Genomic DNA, 18,043 nt, shown 5'->3' with positions numbered 1-18,043 from the left:
GTTTTGTTTTTTTCAGGTCCAAGGAAACAAACTGAAGTGGCGAGGAGACTGAAGAGCGATCATGCTGGAGGTAAGTGGAGACTTGTTGGCAATAACTACCAGGAGGATCAAGTGAGCGACGAGAAGCTTATTTGCAGGTTGACAAGAGAGAGAAAGGTCTAGTTGAGGGGCAGAGGTCAGATAGGATGGTGAGTACTTGGGAGTGATAGGGCAAGGCGAATCCAGGTGGGGACATGGGATTTTCCTGAGAGAGGTAGGTCAGGAGAAAAACAACTGAGAGGCAGGTTAAAGAGGTTAGTAACATTCAGAAGGTCATAAAATCCAAAATTCAAGAACACAAATAGCAGTCCAAAACCTGTAGTCATGAGACAGGCGGAGGTTCTGATTATAAATTCCAGGAATAATTCAAATCCACAAATCCCAAGTCCACATGAACAAAAACAATCCAGACGAGGTTGATCATGTATTCAAGAGACAAATACTTAAACAGGCCAAGGCTGGGAGACAGAATGGCAAATAAATCCAAGTCTTAAGGGGTGGGGTGAGGCAAAGGCAGGATCAAAATACAAAATCACAGGCACAGGAAAAAGACTGCTGGAAAGTTTCAACTGGAACGACAACAGACAATAAGCCAGAGAACAGAGGAAACAGATGAGTATAAGTAGGCATTGGAACAAGCAATCACACAATCACTGAGGCAGGAGGTGTTGCATTCAAGAACATTTGGTAAAAGACACAAACAGGTGTTATTGTTATAATCATTACTGAGTTATTCATCAATTGTTTGCCCTCTTCAGGGAGGGTTAGAGCTTATTCCTTCAGCCAACATGCGAGCGGTGTGATGCCAACACACACACACACACAACCATGCACACTCACACCTGGAGTTAATTAGGAATCACCAGTCAGCCTAATTTACAGTTTCTGGCCTGTGGGGGAAAAAAACAGAATAAAAAAACATGTATCCATATGGACAAAATGCAACAGCCACTCACAAAAACTTTTGAGTGGATTTGACCCAGAGACCTTGTTCTGTGAGGCGACACTCACCTGCACCACTGTGTTCCCCTTGTTCAAGCTCTTCTATTTCCAACTCCTCTATTATGTGACTGGATAATACAGTAAATACCAGCTGTTAATGCCAAATCTGGTTTGTGAAAGGTGCAGGTACACAGATGTCACTTCTATAGCAAGTTGTTATCACATTTCCTCACATAACTCTTGTATGAGCAAACACTTTAAAAAGTGAATACACCTTTTTGGTTGAGAATGGACGCCTGATTGTGTTATAAAACAGGGCAGCGCAGTTGCTAAAATACAAATGTAGTTACAAATTGCAACTTGAACTATAGCACAGACATATTCAGCATGGTCTAGTAGGGATCTCACTTTGACTGTTTTTTTATTGATTGTTTTTATTTCTTTTTACCAATGTCAACTAAATGGAAATGTCTATGTGACGCGTAAAACTAGATTTAGATGTATGTAGAACTCAAACTTTTAAAACAACTTTTGGTCAGTTTTAGACTGTACGTCTTTTTAACCCCAAAATGTTTTTTTTTTTCAAATTCAAATTGCCCACATTAAGAACTTGCATGGGATAAAGGCTGATGGCTACTTAAGGGCAGCATGCAGGGACCTGAAATCCATTTTTTTCATAAACTTGTGAATACTTTGTGCCTTTGAATAGTGTAGTATTGTGCTTTTTTTACTCTATTGTGTTTGACTCACAGTCAGAAAGACATGCAGCATTGTTACAACATTTTTGCTTTCTTTACACATCTCTACAACTGAATGCTGCTGACTATCAAGTGTTTTTGTGGCACACAGGCTCAGTTGGACTGAACCAGGAGGCTGGTTTTAGGTATCTGACTAAATTAAAAAAAGATAAATTAATAGAGACTTTGTACATTTGTATGATTGCCAAGAGTGATAAAATATTGTTTTATGTCAACATGTGGAGAAGTTTTTGGTATTCAGCTCCAAGTCAAATGACTCCAGTTGTTACAGGTATAAATTGGGCTCCAGCTCTGACAGACAATGATAGAAACACAACATTATTCACATTATTCAAAGGCACAGCAGGCTGTTTTATAAAGAAAATCATATTTAAATTTTACACAGACACTTGGAAAATTGCTGCAACAAACACCTCAGAAATACTCAAATTATATAGTGCTCTGCATTATGCTATTTTAACCACAAGTGTGGTTATAAAGAATCGTGGAGTTGTTTGTAACAAACAGTTGTCCTTTGACTCACACGTGAAACAAATAAGATATTAAAGTAGTTTATTTATCATTTCATATATAATTGAAATATATGATGAAGCAAAACAACATTCTTTGTGTCCAGTGGTGTGTTGAGAGTGTTACTGGAGATCCAACATCCTTATCACCTGGGGAAGCTGTTGCATATCCTGGATGTTTTTGATACAGAGGAACAGTATCATCTTCCATATGGCCTGAGGTTTAACAGCTCATGGACAGGGTGAAAGGGATTTTTCACAACACTGAAAGCTTTTTTTTCCCCCATCTCTCCTTAAAAATAGACTCTAAGGAGGGGATTCAGTGATTCTCTCAGCCATTTTTACCACATTTTGCTGTGTCTTCCTGTCAATCACGCTGGCGTTTCCATACCAAGAAGTGATGCAGGTGGTCAGTCTGCTCTCATCACGGTTTGTGAGGATGGCGGGCGGGGGGGGGATCTCACACACTTTAATTCTCAGGGGAAGTGCATCCTCTGCTGAGCTTCCTTGGCCACGTGTGTTGGGGTTGAGAGTCCAGGAGAGATCCTCAGTGGTGTGGACACCCAAAACCTCTGCGTGGTTGACCTACTCCACAACATAGCTGTTTATTTGTGGGGATTGGTGTCCACAGTCAGCTCAGTAAAGTGATCAAAACATTTTTGGCCTTAGATTATTTGTTGTCATCATACTTTTTTTTTATTATTATTTTATTTTTGGGTGTTAAATCTGTTGCCTCACAGCAAGAAGGTTGCTGGTTTGCTTTCTCTGTGGAGTTTGCGAGTTCTCTGCATGCATGTTTGGGTTTTCTCCAGTTACTCTGATTTCCTCCCACAGACCAAAAACATGCATGTTAGGTTAACTGGTTACTCTAAGCTGTCACTAGGGGAGAGCTTTTGAATTTTATGGTCAACCTCCCACTCTCTGATCCATATCAGTTTGCTTACAGGGCAAACAGATCAACTTAGGATGCTACAGCCATCAGTCTCTACTCTGCACTGAATCACCTCAAGTCTGTGATTCAGTGCAGATAGCTGCTTTGATGCTGTCTGTTGCAGAGTGTGTAAAACTGCTGTTTTATTTTTGTTTTTTTACTTCAGCTCAGTGTTTAACATCTTCATACTAGGCATACTGGTTGGTAAAGTATTGGACCTAAGTCTGTCTTCCTCCATCTGTTTCTAAATTAAAAACTTCCTCACTGATTAGCCTCAGTGAGTGAAAACCAGTCCCTACAACTCCAGCTTCATTAAACTTAGAACCGGCTCCCCGCAGGGCTGCGCGCTGAGTCCATTATTGTGCTCGCTCTATACTTATGACTGCTCACCTACATACACATCCAATACCATAATCAAGTTTCCAGATGACACTGTCATGGTATATCAATGGAGGATGAGTTTGAGTACAGGAAAAAAAAACTATAAAGATGGGCAGAAAACAATTTGAAACCCACAAAAACAAGAAAAAAAATAATATAAATTGACTTCAAGAGGAAGCTACATTCAGACCCATCCCCCTTTTTATCGTGGAGAGGAGAGAGTGAGGTCCTTTAAATTTCTGGGAGTTTACATCTTTGAGGCTGTTTCCTGGACAATCGACAGCACAGTGACTGTCAAGCGAACCTAACAACATCTACACTTCCTCGGGGTGCTCAGCAGAAGTAACGTTGAGATGAAGCTGTAAATTACTTTCTGCAGAGTGACTATAGAGAGCATTTTCACCTACTGCATGTCAGTCTGCATGTGTGGGCCACAAAAAAACTCATCTGGCTGCCAGAGTAAATGACAGGCTGGCAACACCTGAGAAAAGTTGTGTGAGGTGTATTTGTATATGTTTTTAAAAGGATAATATCTTATTTGTTTCAATGAAGGCGGCAGACTTAAAACTTGCACTTAGATCACTTTATGGGGAAACTGGTCCACTTCTAGTGTATTTGGTCCAGTATGTCTATGTAAGGCCGATGCTTTGGAGCAATAAACCTAATCAAAGACCCCTCCCACATTGGCCACCATCTGTTTGAACTGCGACCATCCGACAGACGCTACAGGTCTGTGAAAACATGCCCCATCAGACAGATAAAGAGACAGTTTCTCTCCTAATGCCATCAGTATGCCAAATAATCACAAACCCAAAAACTGTTAATGCTGCTTTGCTGTTCCGACAGTCACTAGTTGCACTTTTAATATTTGAATTACACAGTCCACAATGTAAAAACTGCCAGCCAAGCAATTATTGTGGCTGAACACAACTCTCTGTCTGTTAATATTTTTTTAATATCACCCTCCCCCCCACATACGTCAATGAAAACTCTGACTTTTATTTCTTGTTCCAGTAAACATGAACTACAATAATTTATATTTCTATATATTTTTTATTTGTAATTTGAGTTATGTATAAAAAAACAGTTCTATTCAGTATAATTGTACTTTTTTTAAAAAGCTGATAAGAGACAGTACACAGCTTGCACTAAATTAGTTTGTTTTGAAGGTGTCTTCTGCCCATCACTCCGGCCAAAGCTCTAAAATCAAGAAGGACTGCTGCCAATGATTTTAATGGTACCGTCAGCTATCCCCAGGAGATAATCAGTCACTTTGGAGAATGTTGAAAAATATATTTTGTCTGAATAATACATTTCTCGTGGCTCCGGCTCAGGCCATTAGTGTAATTAGAAAGTCAGCTTGCATTAAATTGATATGGATGTATTGCCTGGGGACGGAGGAGGAAAGCGCATGTGCCTGAGTGTGTGTCGTCAAGTAAATGAGAGCGAGGATGAAATTTGTAGTCAAATACGGGAACCAGACGAGTCATTAATCACGACAAAAGAACAGGACTGCCTCATGCGTGTAGCAGACAGCAGCAGTTGTTAAATATGATGTAAAGTCGGAGTCAAGTACAATCCCATTGCATCCATCAACACAAAATCAAACATCCTCTGCTGCGTAATTACACTGGCTTACATCAAACTTTAATGAACTGCGGGCCTTTTTTGTGAGGAAAAAGTTACAACAGTCCATCAAAATGACCACTACAATAAAAATCCCAAATGGCTTTTGACAAATGGGGTTGTGCAAAGAAAACAATATTTACCGTAAAATCACAGCGGTATTTTATTTCTCATTATCCAGATTACCTTCACTCAGTATGTCAAATATGATAGATTGGAAAAATAAATAGTTGGCTCTACCTCATTCTTGTGTTTTGATGGTATCAAAGGTTGGATTATTTTACGAACTTCACTTGGCTATTTAATAATTAACGTGTGTATACCAGCGTGCCTTATGAGTAAAATTAGGACCTGCTTTTTTGTGGTTTGATATATTTCATGTTTTCTTCTTTCTTTGCAAGCAGTGTCTGTCCTTTGTGCTCTCAGCAGGGAACAGATGGCTTTCTCTGGATTAAAGTATGATTGGACTCTTCACTTTTAGGACTACAGATGAGCAGGAAGCCTTTTAATGTGTCGGTAATGTGTCTGTTGCTGGGGAACGACAAAACTACAAGCAGGCATATAGGTCAATACTGAATGTAGAATCAATGGAAACAGCACACTGGTGTAAAAATGAAACATGGTGGTTGAAAAAAATGACTGCCTGTGGACAACATATGAAGATTTTTTTTTTTTTTCTGATGGGCTGAAAGATTTTTTTTCTGTTTTACAATTCTAAAACAAACATGCAATAAGTATCAATGTAACTTGATACCGACACAGATAAGCCAACTACACATGATCTTTCTTCTCTTTTTCCTCAGATTTTGTAACATTTTCAGGCTGTAAAGTGTTCCTTTTTTTCCTCCCACTGAAAATTTCTTGCCTTTTAAGTACTCTCATTTAATTCAAGCCCTTATCAGTCAAATCTTTCCGTATTTAGCTTCTCAGCCAAACATAAACACAGTATGTTTTTTAAAAGTGGATTTCTCGAACACTGCAATCTGCTGACTCTAACAGGATGTGCACACGCTTTAAGGCTTCTGCCTGTTAGCTTTTTCCCCTGGACGCTGCGCTTCGTCTGCCTCTTCCACTAGAAGGTTTTTACTGGAAGATGTTTTTTTTTAAAATGCTGACACATATTTAATTGTGCTGAGTGACTTCAGAAGCCCAGACATGGCTGGAGAAAAAGCCTCTTGTTGCCCAAAGATGTGGAGCAGACTTAAATGAAACACAGCGTGAGCAGGTGTGTATTCGTTGGTGTGCTGTCAATCCTGTGTGATAACAGGTTGCTCAGCTCGCAGAGCTCTCTGCCAAGAGCTGGGGAGTTTGGAACAGATTTTTTTTTCCAGTAAAAACCTTCCTGCTCATTCAGAATTCACCTCGTATGAACAAATTTGTCGTGAAAAGAAGCACTCAGAGCGGAGACGAGCTCAAAACGAAGAAATCGCACTCTTGCATTTGTTTGTAGTTTCATTTCTACTTGTCAATTTCATGAGTACTCTTTTTCTTTGCTGTCGTTTATTACAAGAGAAAGATCCCAATTCAGTACTGATTCCATGCTATACTACTCCATTTTTACTACTCAGTTTAAATACTTTATTTGAACATACAGTTTTTGTTTAACATTGATAAAAGTAAGACTGAAGCATATTTCACAATAAAACCTGGATTCTGACATTACTAGTATTTGTTGAAGTCTGTTTCACCCTCCTTAACACTGGATGATGAAACCACTCTCCACAATCAGCACAGCCTATTAGAATGTTGCTAGATTACAACAAATTTGAAAAGCCTTTTTTGGTGTGATGGCAATCATGATGCTGCCACCCTCCTAGTGCTCACCAAATAAGTTTCTCTTGCTATTTTCACATCTTCAAGATGCTCACCTGTGACCTCACCATGCTTTATACATCAGCAACACATTCTCACAATATTAATACCACGTACGCCCACAAAACGCCGTGTTTAGGGTCCAGCCTGGGCGTGGTACTTTTACACAGTGTCAGGCTAGCACGAGGCTACCACCACTAGCACCACGTCTGAACTAAGTTGTTTCCATGACTATGTCATTATCATGTTCAAAGTCTCGTGGGGCAGGTAGTGCATCAAATTCTACACAACCAAGCCACATCCGTGTGCACAGCTCCCAAAGTCACGGATTTACTGCCACCACGCTCCATCCAAGATCCTGATATGTTGCTACTATGATAATAAACCATCACAACCTAGTTATGGAAGTTTTGCGCATGTTCAAAGCATAATGTAGGGCCCACTGTGCTCTTAATACACACCTGAAGAACTCACCAAGACCCTGCAAAGGCCATCCATGTTCGGAATGATTGTTTACATTGTAGCAGGATCGTCACCCACAGTGAACCTAGCCTAAGGGTGGTACTGTCCTAGGAGAGGAACAGTTCTCAAAAGAAATTAGCCTTAACTCCAACATCATTAGTGGCCCCTGTACCGGGGGCAGGAATATGATCTGTCCGATAGGCCTAGGGACAAAGGCTCTTGAAGTTAAGTTGAAGCTGAAGTTTGGGTTCCAGCACTACACTGGAACCAGAGCTCTCTTAACACCAACTCTTTCAGTTTTCACTACCTAAAGCTGTGTCTCTGGCACCAAAGGATTTGTGGTTGATAAAACTGGCATTCACATACAGTAGTTCAAAACAAGTCAGAACACCACACAGATCTGCCCTCATATTTACTGTTTTTAATTTAAACTGATAAGAACTGGTTGAATCACCATCTTATATATATTTTTAACCCTTGTTATCACCAGCTGATGTTTATAGATCCCCAGCAGTGTTTACAAATATAAATAAGGATCATAAATGACAGTCGAGAAAGCGTATATAAAGCAAAAATTGCAAAAAAGACAGTTGATAGATTTCAAGACATCTGTTTGCCGAAATAATGAAACCCTGTAAAATGTGGCGACAAAGTGTCTCTCTGCTGTGATCCTGTAATTTAAAATACAACAGAAGGAAAAATCTATCATACAATGGAAAAGACATTTAATGTGACATAATGACATGACTCAGAGTTGGCTTTCTGGCTGTGGAAAACTAAACCGGTTCCTATTTTATTTTATTTTTTAAGAACCAGTTAAGAACCAGCTCCAGAACCTGCCCTAGTTTAGTACTGGAACCTCTTGAGTGAAAAAATCCTAAAAAGAAAAATGGACATTTGGTGTTTTGTTTCCCTATTAAGGGAACTACAGATTAAAAACTGTGTGGACTGAGGCTGCATTGTGCATTGGGATGGAGTACCATGACAATGTTCCTGAGGGAAACGCCGTGCCTGTTTGACTCAGTTTAGAAAGCTGGGTGCAGACCTGGGAGTCACTGTGTAGGCAGCATTAGTAATGTGAGTGTGACTCTGGCAGCCATGATTTGCTAGTGAGGTCAGTGACAACTGAGCTGACATCTGCCCCTTTTCGTATATCAAAGACCAGTCGCTCCAGCCTCATCTGTAGACTATCTGCTGGAGTTTCAATGAGCCTGTCAGATGTCCTGCAAGAAAAGAACTGAAGTGAGAAATAATCGCAGCCTGTAGTAAGAACTAAATGGCATACTGAGTCAGCTTGTGGAATGATTTTATTTATGCCCTACAGTGCAAAGTGACATGACCAAGAGAGAGTATAACAAGATAGATTAAATCACATAGGGGAGACATCTATGTTTCAACTCTCAAGTATAGAAGATAAAGAGGTTTTGTAGATGTAGTAAACTCAGCTGGTCTTTGTGATTTATACCTCTGTGAATATTGTGTTTATACTAGTTGCACACAATCAAGCCTTTTAGTTCCCTTTTTTTTGACCTAGCTTGCTTTCCTGATAAAGAAAAAAAAATCTAATTTGCTATAAGTCACAATCATATCCTGTGGATTTTAAAGAATTAGATTTTTGTCCACTGCCTGGTTAATTTGCTTGGTGGTCAGGTTTAGTCTTGGTTTCCAGTTTCAGTGTTGGTTTGTTAGTGATTTTCTTGATCTGTTTTATTTTGGTTTTCTTTGTCCCTGCATGTTGTGTCTTATTTTATTTCCACCGCAGCTCTCCTTCTGTAATTGTGTTCATTGTTTTCACTTGTGTCTAGTCAGTCCCCATGATTCTTCCCTTCTCCCGTTGCTAGTCCGTCTGTTCACATTTCCTGTGAGTCTGCACGGCGTTGCTGTGTTGTGAGTTTTAAGGTTCTAAGGCATTTTTTCTGTGGCCTGGACTCCCACATTTCCTCCATTGTTTCAGTTTTTATTACAGCTATTGAAGCATTTTGCTTTCACTTCAGCCTCCAGCGTCCTTCACTTGTGTCTTCAGCCAACCACCATTTATTGACAGATCACGCTTTTCAACAGAAGAATATGCTACTCAGACGTTTGATGGTTTCAGATGGAGGACATAAGCCTGAATTGTGCAAGTTTAATCACAGATAGTGGTTCCCTCTATCTGTGAAGTGCTTGGTAGCAGCCTGCCAGGACACTGCCGTGCAGACCAACAAAGCAACAGTGATGCAACAGTTCAGCTTCACTGTGCAAGTTTCTTTTGGTTAATTTGAGTTGTTATTTTTCTGTCTTGATTTACCTTCCCTCTCCTTCTCTGACATTTGATGTGACCCTAATTCGCAGCATTACTTGTTCATACAGTGTGTGAAATGACTAAAGGTTTTCCAGTCAATCTCTGAGCATTAGTTTTGGGGTTTTATCTAGTTTGCTTGTAAAAAAAATACACCTTTTTAATTTTGTCATGCTTTTGATATGTGACAGTGAACTTTGCAGTTATATAAACACAATGTTAGTCATCCTTGGCCTATGATGGTAAAACACCAAAGATGTTTTTATAGGGATAAAATCAGGTATCTGCATCAAGCTAATCTACAAAAAAAACTTGACTAATCAACCAACTTGACCAAAATCCAGTCCATCATTTTCTGCAGAACAACATAGTTATATTTGCCATTCAAATTCCGCAAAAGCTTTTCTTTGCTGGAAAATTTCTTTTGATAATTTTGTAGAATACTGAAGAATGTTAGTTCAATGAAGTCTTTGACTTCTTTCAGTTTTTGCAGGTAGGTTTGTTTTGTCACAGTATACCACAAGGGAACAAAGTCTGCAATTTTAGTTTAAAACATGCTTATTTTTAAGTAGCTCTCAGTGCCTCATTCAAGTTTTCAATGTCAAAGTCTGTGTCAGTTTTTATTTTAATTATTTAAATGAACAAAAGTTTCTGTACAGCAAAACATTTAAACATACAGCAAAATAAAAAAGTGAGAGCACAAATTGTGAAATCAATAAGAATAAATTGAACAAACCAACAAAGTAGTAAAGTCAATCCACAAAACAAATAAAATCAAGTAGTCAAACTCATGTGAGTCAAACAGCACGGAGTAGGGGGACATTTCTCAAAGCACATTGAAAAAATATCTAAACTGTGAGTTCTTAAATGGATAGATAAATTATTTCACAAATCAGGAACGGCAACTACAAATACACAATCTCCTTTGTTTAGGTATTGGAACATCTAAGAACAGCTGGTTCTTCCACTTAAGCATTTTAGATAAAGACTTATGCAAACTGTCTTGTAAATAAGATACAGTGTAGTAGTCTGGCTGTGTTAAAAATAAAATAAAAATAAAATAATTGAAGTGTTTGGGGATAAAGTGGTATAGAAGTATCTTTATCTTGCAGTTGTAACAGAGAAAAACTTGTTTTGACAACTGAACTGACTGACTTTTAAAGAGCTGTCAAAATGACAGCAAGGTTTTTAACAGAAGATCAATAATGTGAAGTCAAGGGCCCTATAAAATACCAACAGGATCATCTACATATTGATCAGTCTTATTTTCAATGAGCTGCTTCATATTGAAGGCACATTGAAGCTTCATTGAACTTTACATGCTCAAATAAAACCTTTAAAAAACATTAATTTGTATTTTTATAGGCAGATAGATGTAAATATTACTGTCAAAATGGTGGAAAGTGACTTTATACGCTTTAAAATTGGACTTAAAAGGCAATATGTATAATTAAAACAAATCATGACCCAAAATGATGCTTTGAGGAACTCCATTTATAATCCATGTTGCAGCTGAAGAGTATTTTTCCATGTGGACTGAGAAACACTTGTCTGTCAAATGACAAAACCGTCCAGTTCTGTAGAACATTTCCTTTAATACTACAGTATGCTCGAGTAAAGCTGTCATAAAAGCATGCTATGATCTACAGTGACAAAGGCAGGACTCAGCTCTAAAAGCACCAAAGTGTCAAAACAATGGTTAGAAAAATTTCATTTAAAACGCCTTCACGGGTTGTTTCAGGGCTGTAACAGTGTTAAAGAAAGAAAGAAAAAAAAACAGATTAAAACATGTCATGCAAGTTTGTTTGTGAAAAGTTTGCAAGTTTCCTCCTCACAGACACTAAATTTAAAAAAAAAAATGAACAAAATTGTTTTAGTTACTTTTTTGTTATTTGAGATATTAAAAAAACACAATATTAGCTCTGGGTGGAACCTTATCCTCCATGTTGACATTTGAAAGGCTGCGACACACTGTGACTGCCGAGAACACTCTGGGCCCATATGTAAACCTGACCTACGAGGGCACAGAGATTCCTGCTAGTCTCAGGACTGTTTGCTCTCCTTCATGGACATTCAGCTCACGTTACAATGACCAATAAATGACTGTGTGTTGGTGGCCAGATGTGGAGCTGAGGGTAGATAGAAAGAGGAAGTGATGACTTTAAAAAAAAGGTGTTTACAGCTGGATGACTATCAGGTATGAAAGAGAAAGAAGACACGTTGGACATAAACTGGCTGGCTCCAGTAATGCTGGACATTGTGTCCTCTGAAAGCATAGCTCTAATTCATACAGATTATTATCCTGAAAGCATACTGTATTTTCAGCACTTGACTAAATGCACTCATAATTGCATTTTCCTGAGTGAGTAAAGTCTTGCTCATATTGTGCTTGATATAAAAAACACGTTCTTCCGGTTATGGTTGCAGTGAGGGATTGTACAAGTATTTCTACTGCATGAGGGTCGCTTTTGCATGAGCACAGTGAGTAGGCAGAATATTTTACGCGAAGACTTCAAAATAAAAGCAACACAATCAGAAGATTTGATAATTACACCTCAAATTTGACAAACCACACATAAACAACAACCGTGTTATGGACTGGGAACCTTGTGCTCTGAATATGGCTGCTGTAGAAAACAACTACCTCGTGAAAATATTGTTTTCTTTGTGCCAGTCTCAAAAAAAAAAAGTTGACTGATGGTGCTAAGCTTCCACTAATGAGGGTATACTAAATCAAAGGTTTATAATATGCATTGAGAGACATTGTAAAAATTAGATAAAAAAAAAACAGTTTACTTTCTGTAGCATTACAATATGCACCAAGATTATTCACCCTACAAATTGCAGTTCATTAAATTAAATTGTGTTACTGAGCCAGGTGGATATTCTGGTTTCTCTCCTCGAAATTAGCTGCCTTTCCTGCACTGCAAGGAATGCTATGAAGCAAAAACGTTCTGTCTTTCTACCACTGGTGGTTGTATGTTATAAAAATGTCTTTGCTAAATCTTTGTCCACTCAACTACCAACAACTGTTTACAATTCACAAGTCTGCAGAAAGATGAACGTACAAACAAATCCTGCACAGAAAAACTCCCAACCTTTCAAATACTCTTGGAAACCGATCGGAGCAAGAATACACACCCAATTTTCAATTAAAAATACACTGTTGGGTTTTGACTGTTTTGTTGTGAAATGTGGTTGCGCTTTGCTCCTCTGGGCCACACAAGATTGTTATGTTGTTCCATTATGTTCACAGTTGAGTTGCTCATGTTGTGTTCTCCTTTCATTTATGGTACTGCTGTTGGTTGAAAAATGTTTTATATGTCAGCACGGAGACATGTGAAACTGGGAGGCAAGGTAAACCAAGAGTCACTCAGGCATTTCAGGCATCAGTGGCCTTTGAATCAGGAGACAGTGTAGGTTGCTTAACTGAACTGTGAGTGCTTTACTTCACTTAAAGTGGGGGTAGAAAGCAAACAGAGTTCAACTTTACAAACCAGCTACTCAAAACCAATGAGGAATTGGTGTAACATTCATTTAGAGCTAACCATAGCACAAAAACAGCACTGGAGAAACTTATTAAATACATTTTTATGGCCTCAGACAGTGGACTTGTTCTATACTTGTTCGATACCAGTGCTGTAATCATTAGATGTACATCTACAACTGAAATAACTTTTAGAGTCAACCTGATTCAAGATGGCTGCCACAGCAAAGCAATCTTCACAAACACAAAATGGCTATAAATTAATTTTACAAATACTGACCTAAATTTTGGTTTAGTAACAGAGTCACCCCCCAGTTATACTCCAAATGCTAATTGATCTCACAATATCTGTTTTTTTTTTTACTTTGCCATTGACTATTGGAATCAATCATGTCTGTTAGCAAAATATTTCATGAACCACTGGATAGATTTGAATGAAACTGTTGGAAAAAAATTCACTGGGTTGTCATCTACAACTGATAAACATTTGAAGTCAACCCAGTACAAGATGGCCAGCCAAGTTACCTCAGAAAACACAAACATGTCTGTGATCCAGTCAATTTTATAGATATTTGAGCTAAAATTTGATTTGTAAGAATCTCAGAATCATCTTCAAGACATGCTTTGACGGCTAACACATGCCATGAGATCGCATGAAACTGTGCATAAGATAATTTATAAGATTTGACAAAAATCTTTAAGACTTAGTCAATTGTCATCACAAAATGATCATAGTTTAAAACTCAGGCATGGAAGGTGGCAGGTGATATGCATTCCTTCAAGGAATGCTAGGCCTTTAAGTAAATCCGTTTTCAGCAGAAGAAAACTCCGTTTTGGACTTAGTGTTGACAAAGGATCAAAGAACTGCAGCTTTCAGATCTTCAAATTAACCTATTGACACAATAATGTGATAATGTAATTACCCGAAATGTGCTGCTGTGCTCCTGACACTGAACCTGCTGAGTCCCAGAACCGGGACCTGCATCCCCTGGGACATGTACCTCACTTTTAATTGGCTCTGTCAAGAAAACAGCTGGGATTGTGGTTGGGTAAACAAGCATTGGCACACAGGAAGGTGGGGTTTCCACAAACATGTTCTGCATTCTGTTCACTGCCGTTTTATTACCTGCGGCAAAAATCCTATGCAGCCATCCCTTCTGTGGGACTCTCCTATAAGGAGCTTTAAGGTATGGGAGACTGTCATTTTTGCAGCACTGACACGTACTGTACAGCAGTGGGAGGCAAATACTGCCCACAGTCCAAATATGGCTATCTTTAAAAAAAAAAAAAGAAAGAAAATAATGACCTCCGATAAAAGATTAAATTTTCCTTTTCAAATCTTTCCTCAGATTGTTAGTTTGACTATAAATCAACAGATAACTATGACTGGACTGTGACTTAAAGCAGCAGTGGAGAGTCTGACAGCTTCTTGCTCTTGGGCTTTCCTTATCGTTGTGGGATGTAACACAACTATCGTAAACACAAATCTCTGTCTGATCCAATTTGTTGTCATGTAGAAGAGGCTGGCAAAGACACCAGAAGCCACCAAAAATGTCAAGGAAAAAAGTAGGATAAAGACTCAGGACTAAAAAAATATGAGCTGAATAACTTTATGACATTTGTGATAAACAAAAACACATAAAGGAATAAGACAAAAAAACACTCAAATGTTATAGTTTTTCTGCATTCTCTGGGTTTTTCAAATTTCTTTTTTTATTTATTTGAACAAAGAATGTGTGTAAAATCAATACTTGTGTCATGCTTTTCACATTGCATATACTACAGTAAGATAAATGACATGCTATCAAAAAAACTTTATAAAAGGTTTCAAAGTTCAAAGAATTTAAAAAGAGATTTGTAAGGACTGCTAAAACACATTTATGCCTATCCATCCATTTTCTTCCACTTAACCCTCCTGAAGCCCTCAAAAGAGAAAGAGAGACAAAGAGAGGTAGAGAAGCCTTCGTAACTTTGGGTCAATTTAACCCGAAAGGCACAGGAGGGTTATTTGTGGTTGGGCTGCAGAGACAACATGCCCATGAGGAAAACCCAGAATCCCTCTCTACAGCGACACCCTCCAGCTGCTCCTAGGGGATCTCAAGGCGTATTTAGGCCAGTGAGGATATATAATCCCTCTAGTGAGTTCTGGATGGGCCCCAGGGTCTCCTCCCAGAAGGATGTGTCTGGAAAACCTCCAGAGGGAGGTGCCCAGGATGGATGCTAATCAGATGCCTGAAGCACCTCAACTGAGTCCTCTTGATGGGAAGAAGCTTCAGCTCCTCGCCTTATCTTTGAGGCTGAGCCCGACCACCCTACGAAGATCTCACTCTTTCGGCCATGATCCATGATCCATACCTCATTACCACAGGTGAGGGCTGTGGCATAGATGGACCAGTAAAACATACAAGTTTTGCCTTGTGCTTCAGCTCCTTCTTCACCACAACAGACCGGAGCAACGCTCCGAGTTAAAAACAGTGTGACTTGACTTTTCCTGTCAGGACTCAGTCACTCTGAAAAAATCTGCCAGGAGAGATCCGCAGCATCACATGTCATGGTAGAAAAGATGAAGGAGACTGAAAGACCCTTCTTGTTGATTTTTATGAGTTTATTAAGAAAAGAAATGTTGAGAGAAAAATCCCAAGGATAAGACATTTCCAAGCAAAGGAATATGCCAAACCCAACAATGCTTTGTAAACAACTTTATGATAAAAGACAAGGCCACAGGCAGTTTAGTCTATCCTGGAAGGCCATACAACCTGGAGGGCAGCATGACCTAACATCAAACTATGACATGCTATGCACATGACACTCGACAATTCAGTTACAGCTAGTGAGGACATCTCAGAAGACTGAGATTGAGATTGAGATTGAATCTCATTTTCAATAATGATATTCTGGATATAAAAAGAGTTCACCTATATAAAACACCAAATAAGATTTGTGCACAACTTTCATGTAACAACATTGTCAAAATAATCCCAAATGTCAAACAGTGTATGAAAAAGAATGAGGAGAGAGAGTAATTGAAAAAAGTAAAAATGTGATTGACAATCATATTTACATAATACCCACATTTCTGTTGTATTCTCTTTTAAAACACTCATTAAAATGTGTTTAGACTCATGACTGGATCTCTTTTTTTTTGCTGTTTTGTCATCTTATTGTGTTATCTGTATACAAAAATGATTATTAAATAGATTATTATATTAGTAGCGTTTCACAAAATCCATGGAGATTCTAAAAACATGATCCTGTAACATGAATGCTAAAAGTGATTGGATCTTTTTTTTTTTCATCATTTTCATCTATGTCACTGTGGTGCACAACGCAAATATTTATAAATGATAAATTGTGTTGATGACCGTTAACATAGGCTGCCATAGCACTGATAAGCCATACTTAATGAAACAACTGACTTCTCATACATTACAGCCGAATTAATTTCGCCTTGTCACAAAGCAAATAAGAGACACCAAGGGATGGTGTGGTTGACCTTGTTACAGGAAGGAAAATGGAACTGTCGTTTTTTTACCCTGCAGCCATCCAGCAGGACACAGATTTTTCTCCCCCAGAAAAAAATCTGCAGGCATATACAGCAAACCATTAAAAACACATAATCCATAAATCAGTGCAGCAATAAAAGTTTCCTGCCATCTTTACAGCCTTTTCCTAATCACTCTTCTTCCTTCCCTTGGGCACTCTGCAAATAGTCTGCAATCCCTGCTGTGGTTCTCCTCTGACTGCTAACTCAATTCCGCATCCCAAGGCTCCCCATGTCTCAGAAGACAGGAAGTGCCACTGAAGGTGCCCTTAGCTCTCGGGAGAGAAATGTATTATGTGGAAAATCTATAAAGACTTAGAAGATGGAAGGGGGAGGTCGTCCCATGTTTCATATCAGCAGCAGGTGACGGCTGTTAGTAGGAGATGAGATCTTTTCTTTACACTCAAAGTCTGTGCTGTGCGAGCAATGATAGCAGAATGATTCTCTGAGCACCTCCCATCTACGCTTCTCTCCCTCTCTCTCTCTCTCTCTCCCTGTGCACTTCGGTGCCTTTATTGCATGTCATTCAGTCTGTGTGTCACGTCTTGGTATTTCCTGCAGGTATCTCTTGCTTTGATCCGCAGCTGCTGACCCAACTGATGTCACCTCACCAGGTCAAAGCACACCGCTGCCTTCTCTGAATCTGGTTATATGGGAGCTTCTCCATGCTAAAAAAAGAAGTTCTTTCCTCTGCTCTCCACTGTTGTCTAGTGATTGCGTGAAATTATTCATAGTTCTTTTCTTGTGTCAAGTGCATGGATTTTTATATATATATATTTGTCAATGTAGAAAGAGAATGAAATTCATACATATTTAGAAATAAATCTTCCTGAATTGTTTGAGAACTGTTTAAAAAAAAAAAAGCATTCGATTTTGAGACACAGCCAGTGATCAGATCAACATCAAAAAGTGGAGCAGCCTGATTTTCTAAGCGTTCAAGAATCCATTGCACAGGATGACAATCCCACTATGCTCTACACAACCTAGAAAACATAACTGGATTGCACCAAGTTTGGAAATCCTCCACCCAGGATCCCTATATACCTCCACCACATAAACCACCAGGACTTTTCGACAGTGGTTTTGCACATGCTCAAACCCACCCAACAATCTATTGTGTCCTATCGTGTGTAACAGGAAGTCCACTGCAACTGACTTACAACAACATGAAGATCTCACCAAGACCCTGCAAAGGATTTTTTTTATTTTTTATAAGTCACAGTGGGGTCGTTACCCAGTGTGAAGGGGGGCTTATAATTGGAGACGTGTACAAATTG

This window comes from Kryptolebias marmoratus, linkage group LG15 (assembly GCF_001649575.2).
Source record: "Kryptolebias marmoratus isolate JLee-2015 linkage group LG15, ASM164957v2, whole genome shotgun sequence".
Classification (NCBI taxonomy): domain Eukaryota; kingdom Metazoa; phylum Chordata; class Actinopteri; order Cyprinodontiformes; family Rivulidae; genus Kryptolebias; species Kryptolebias marmoratus.
Note: the sequence above shows the minus strand (reverse complement) of the source record.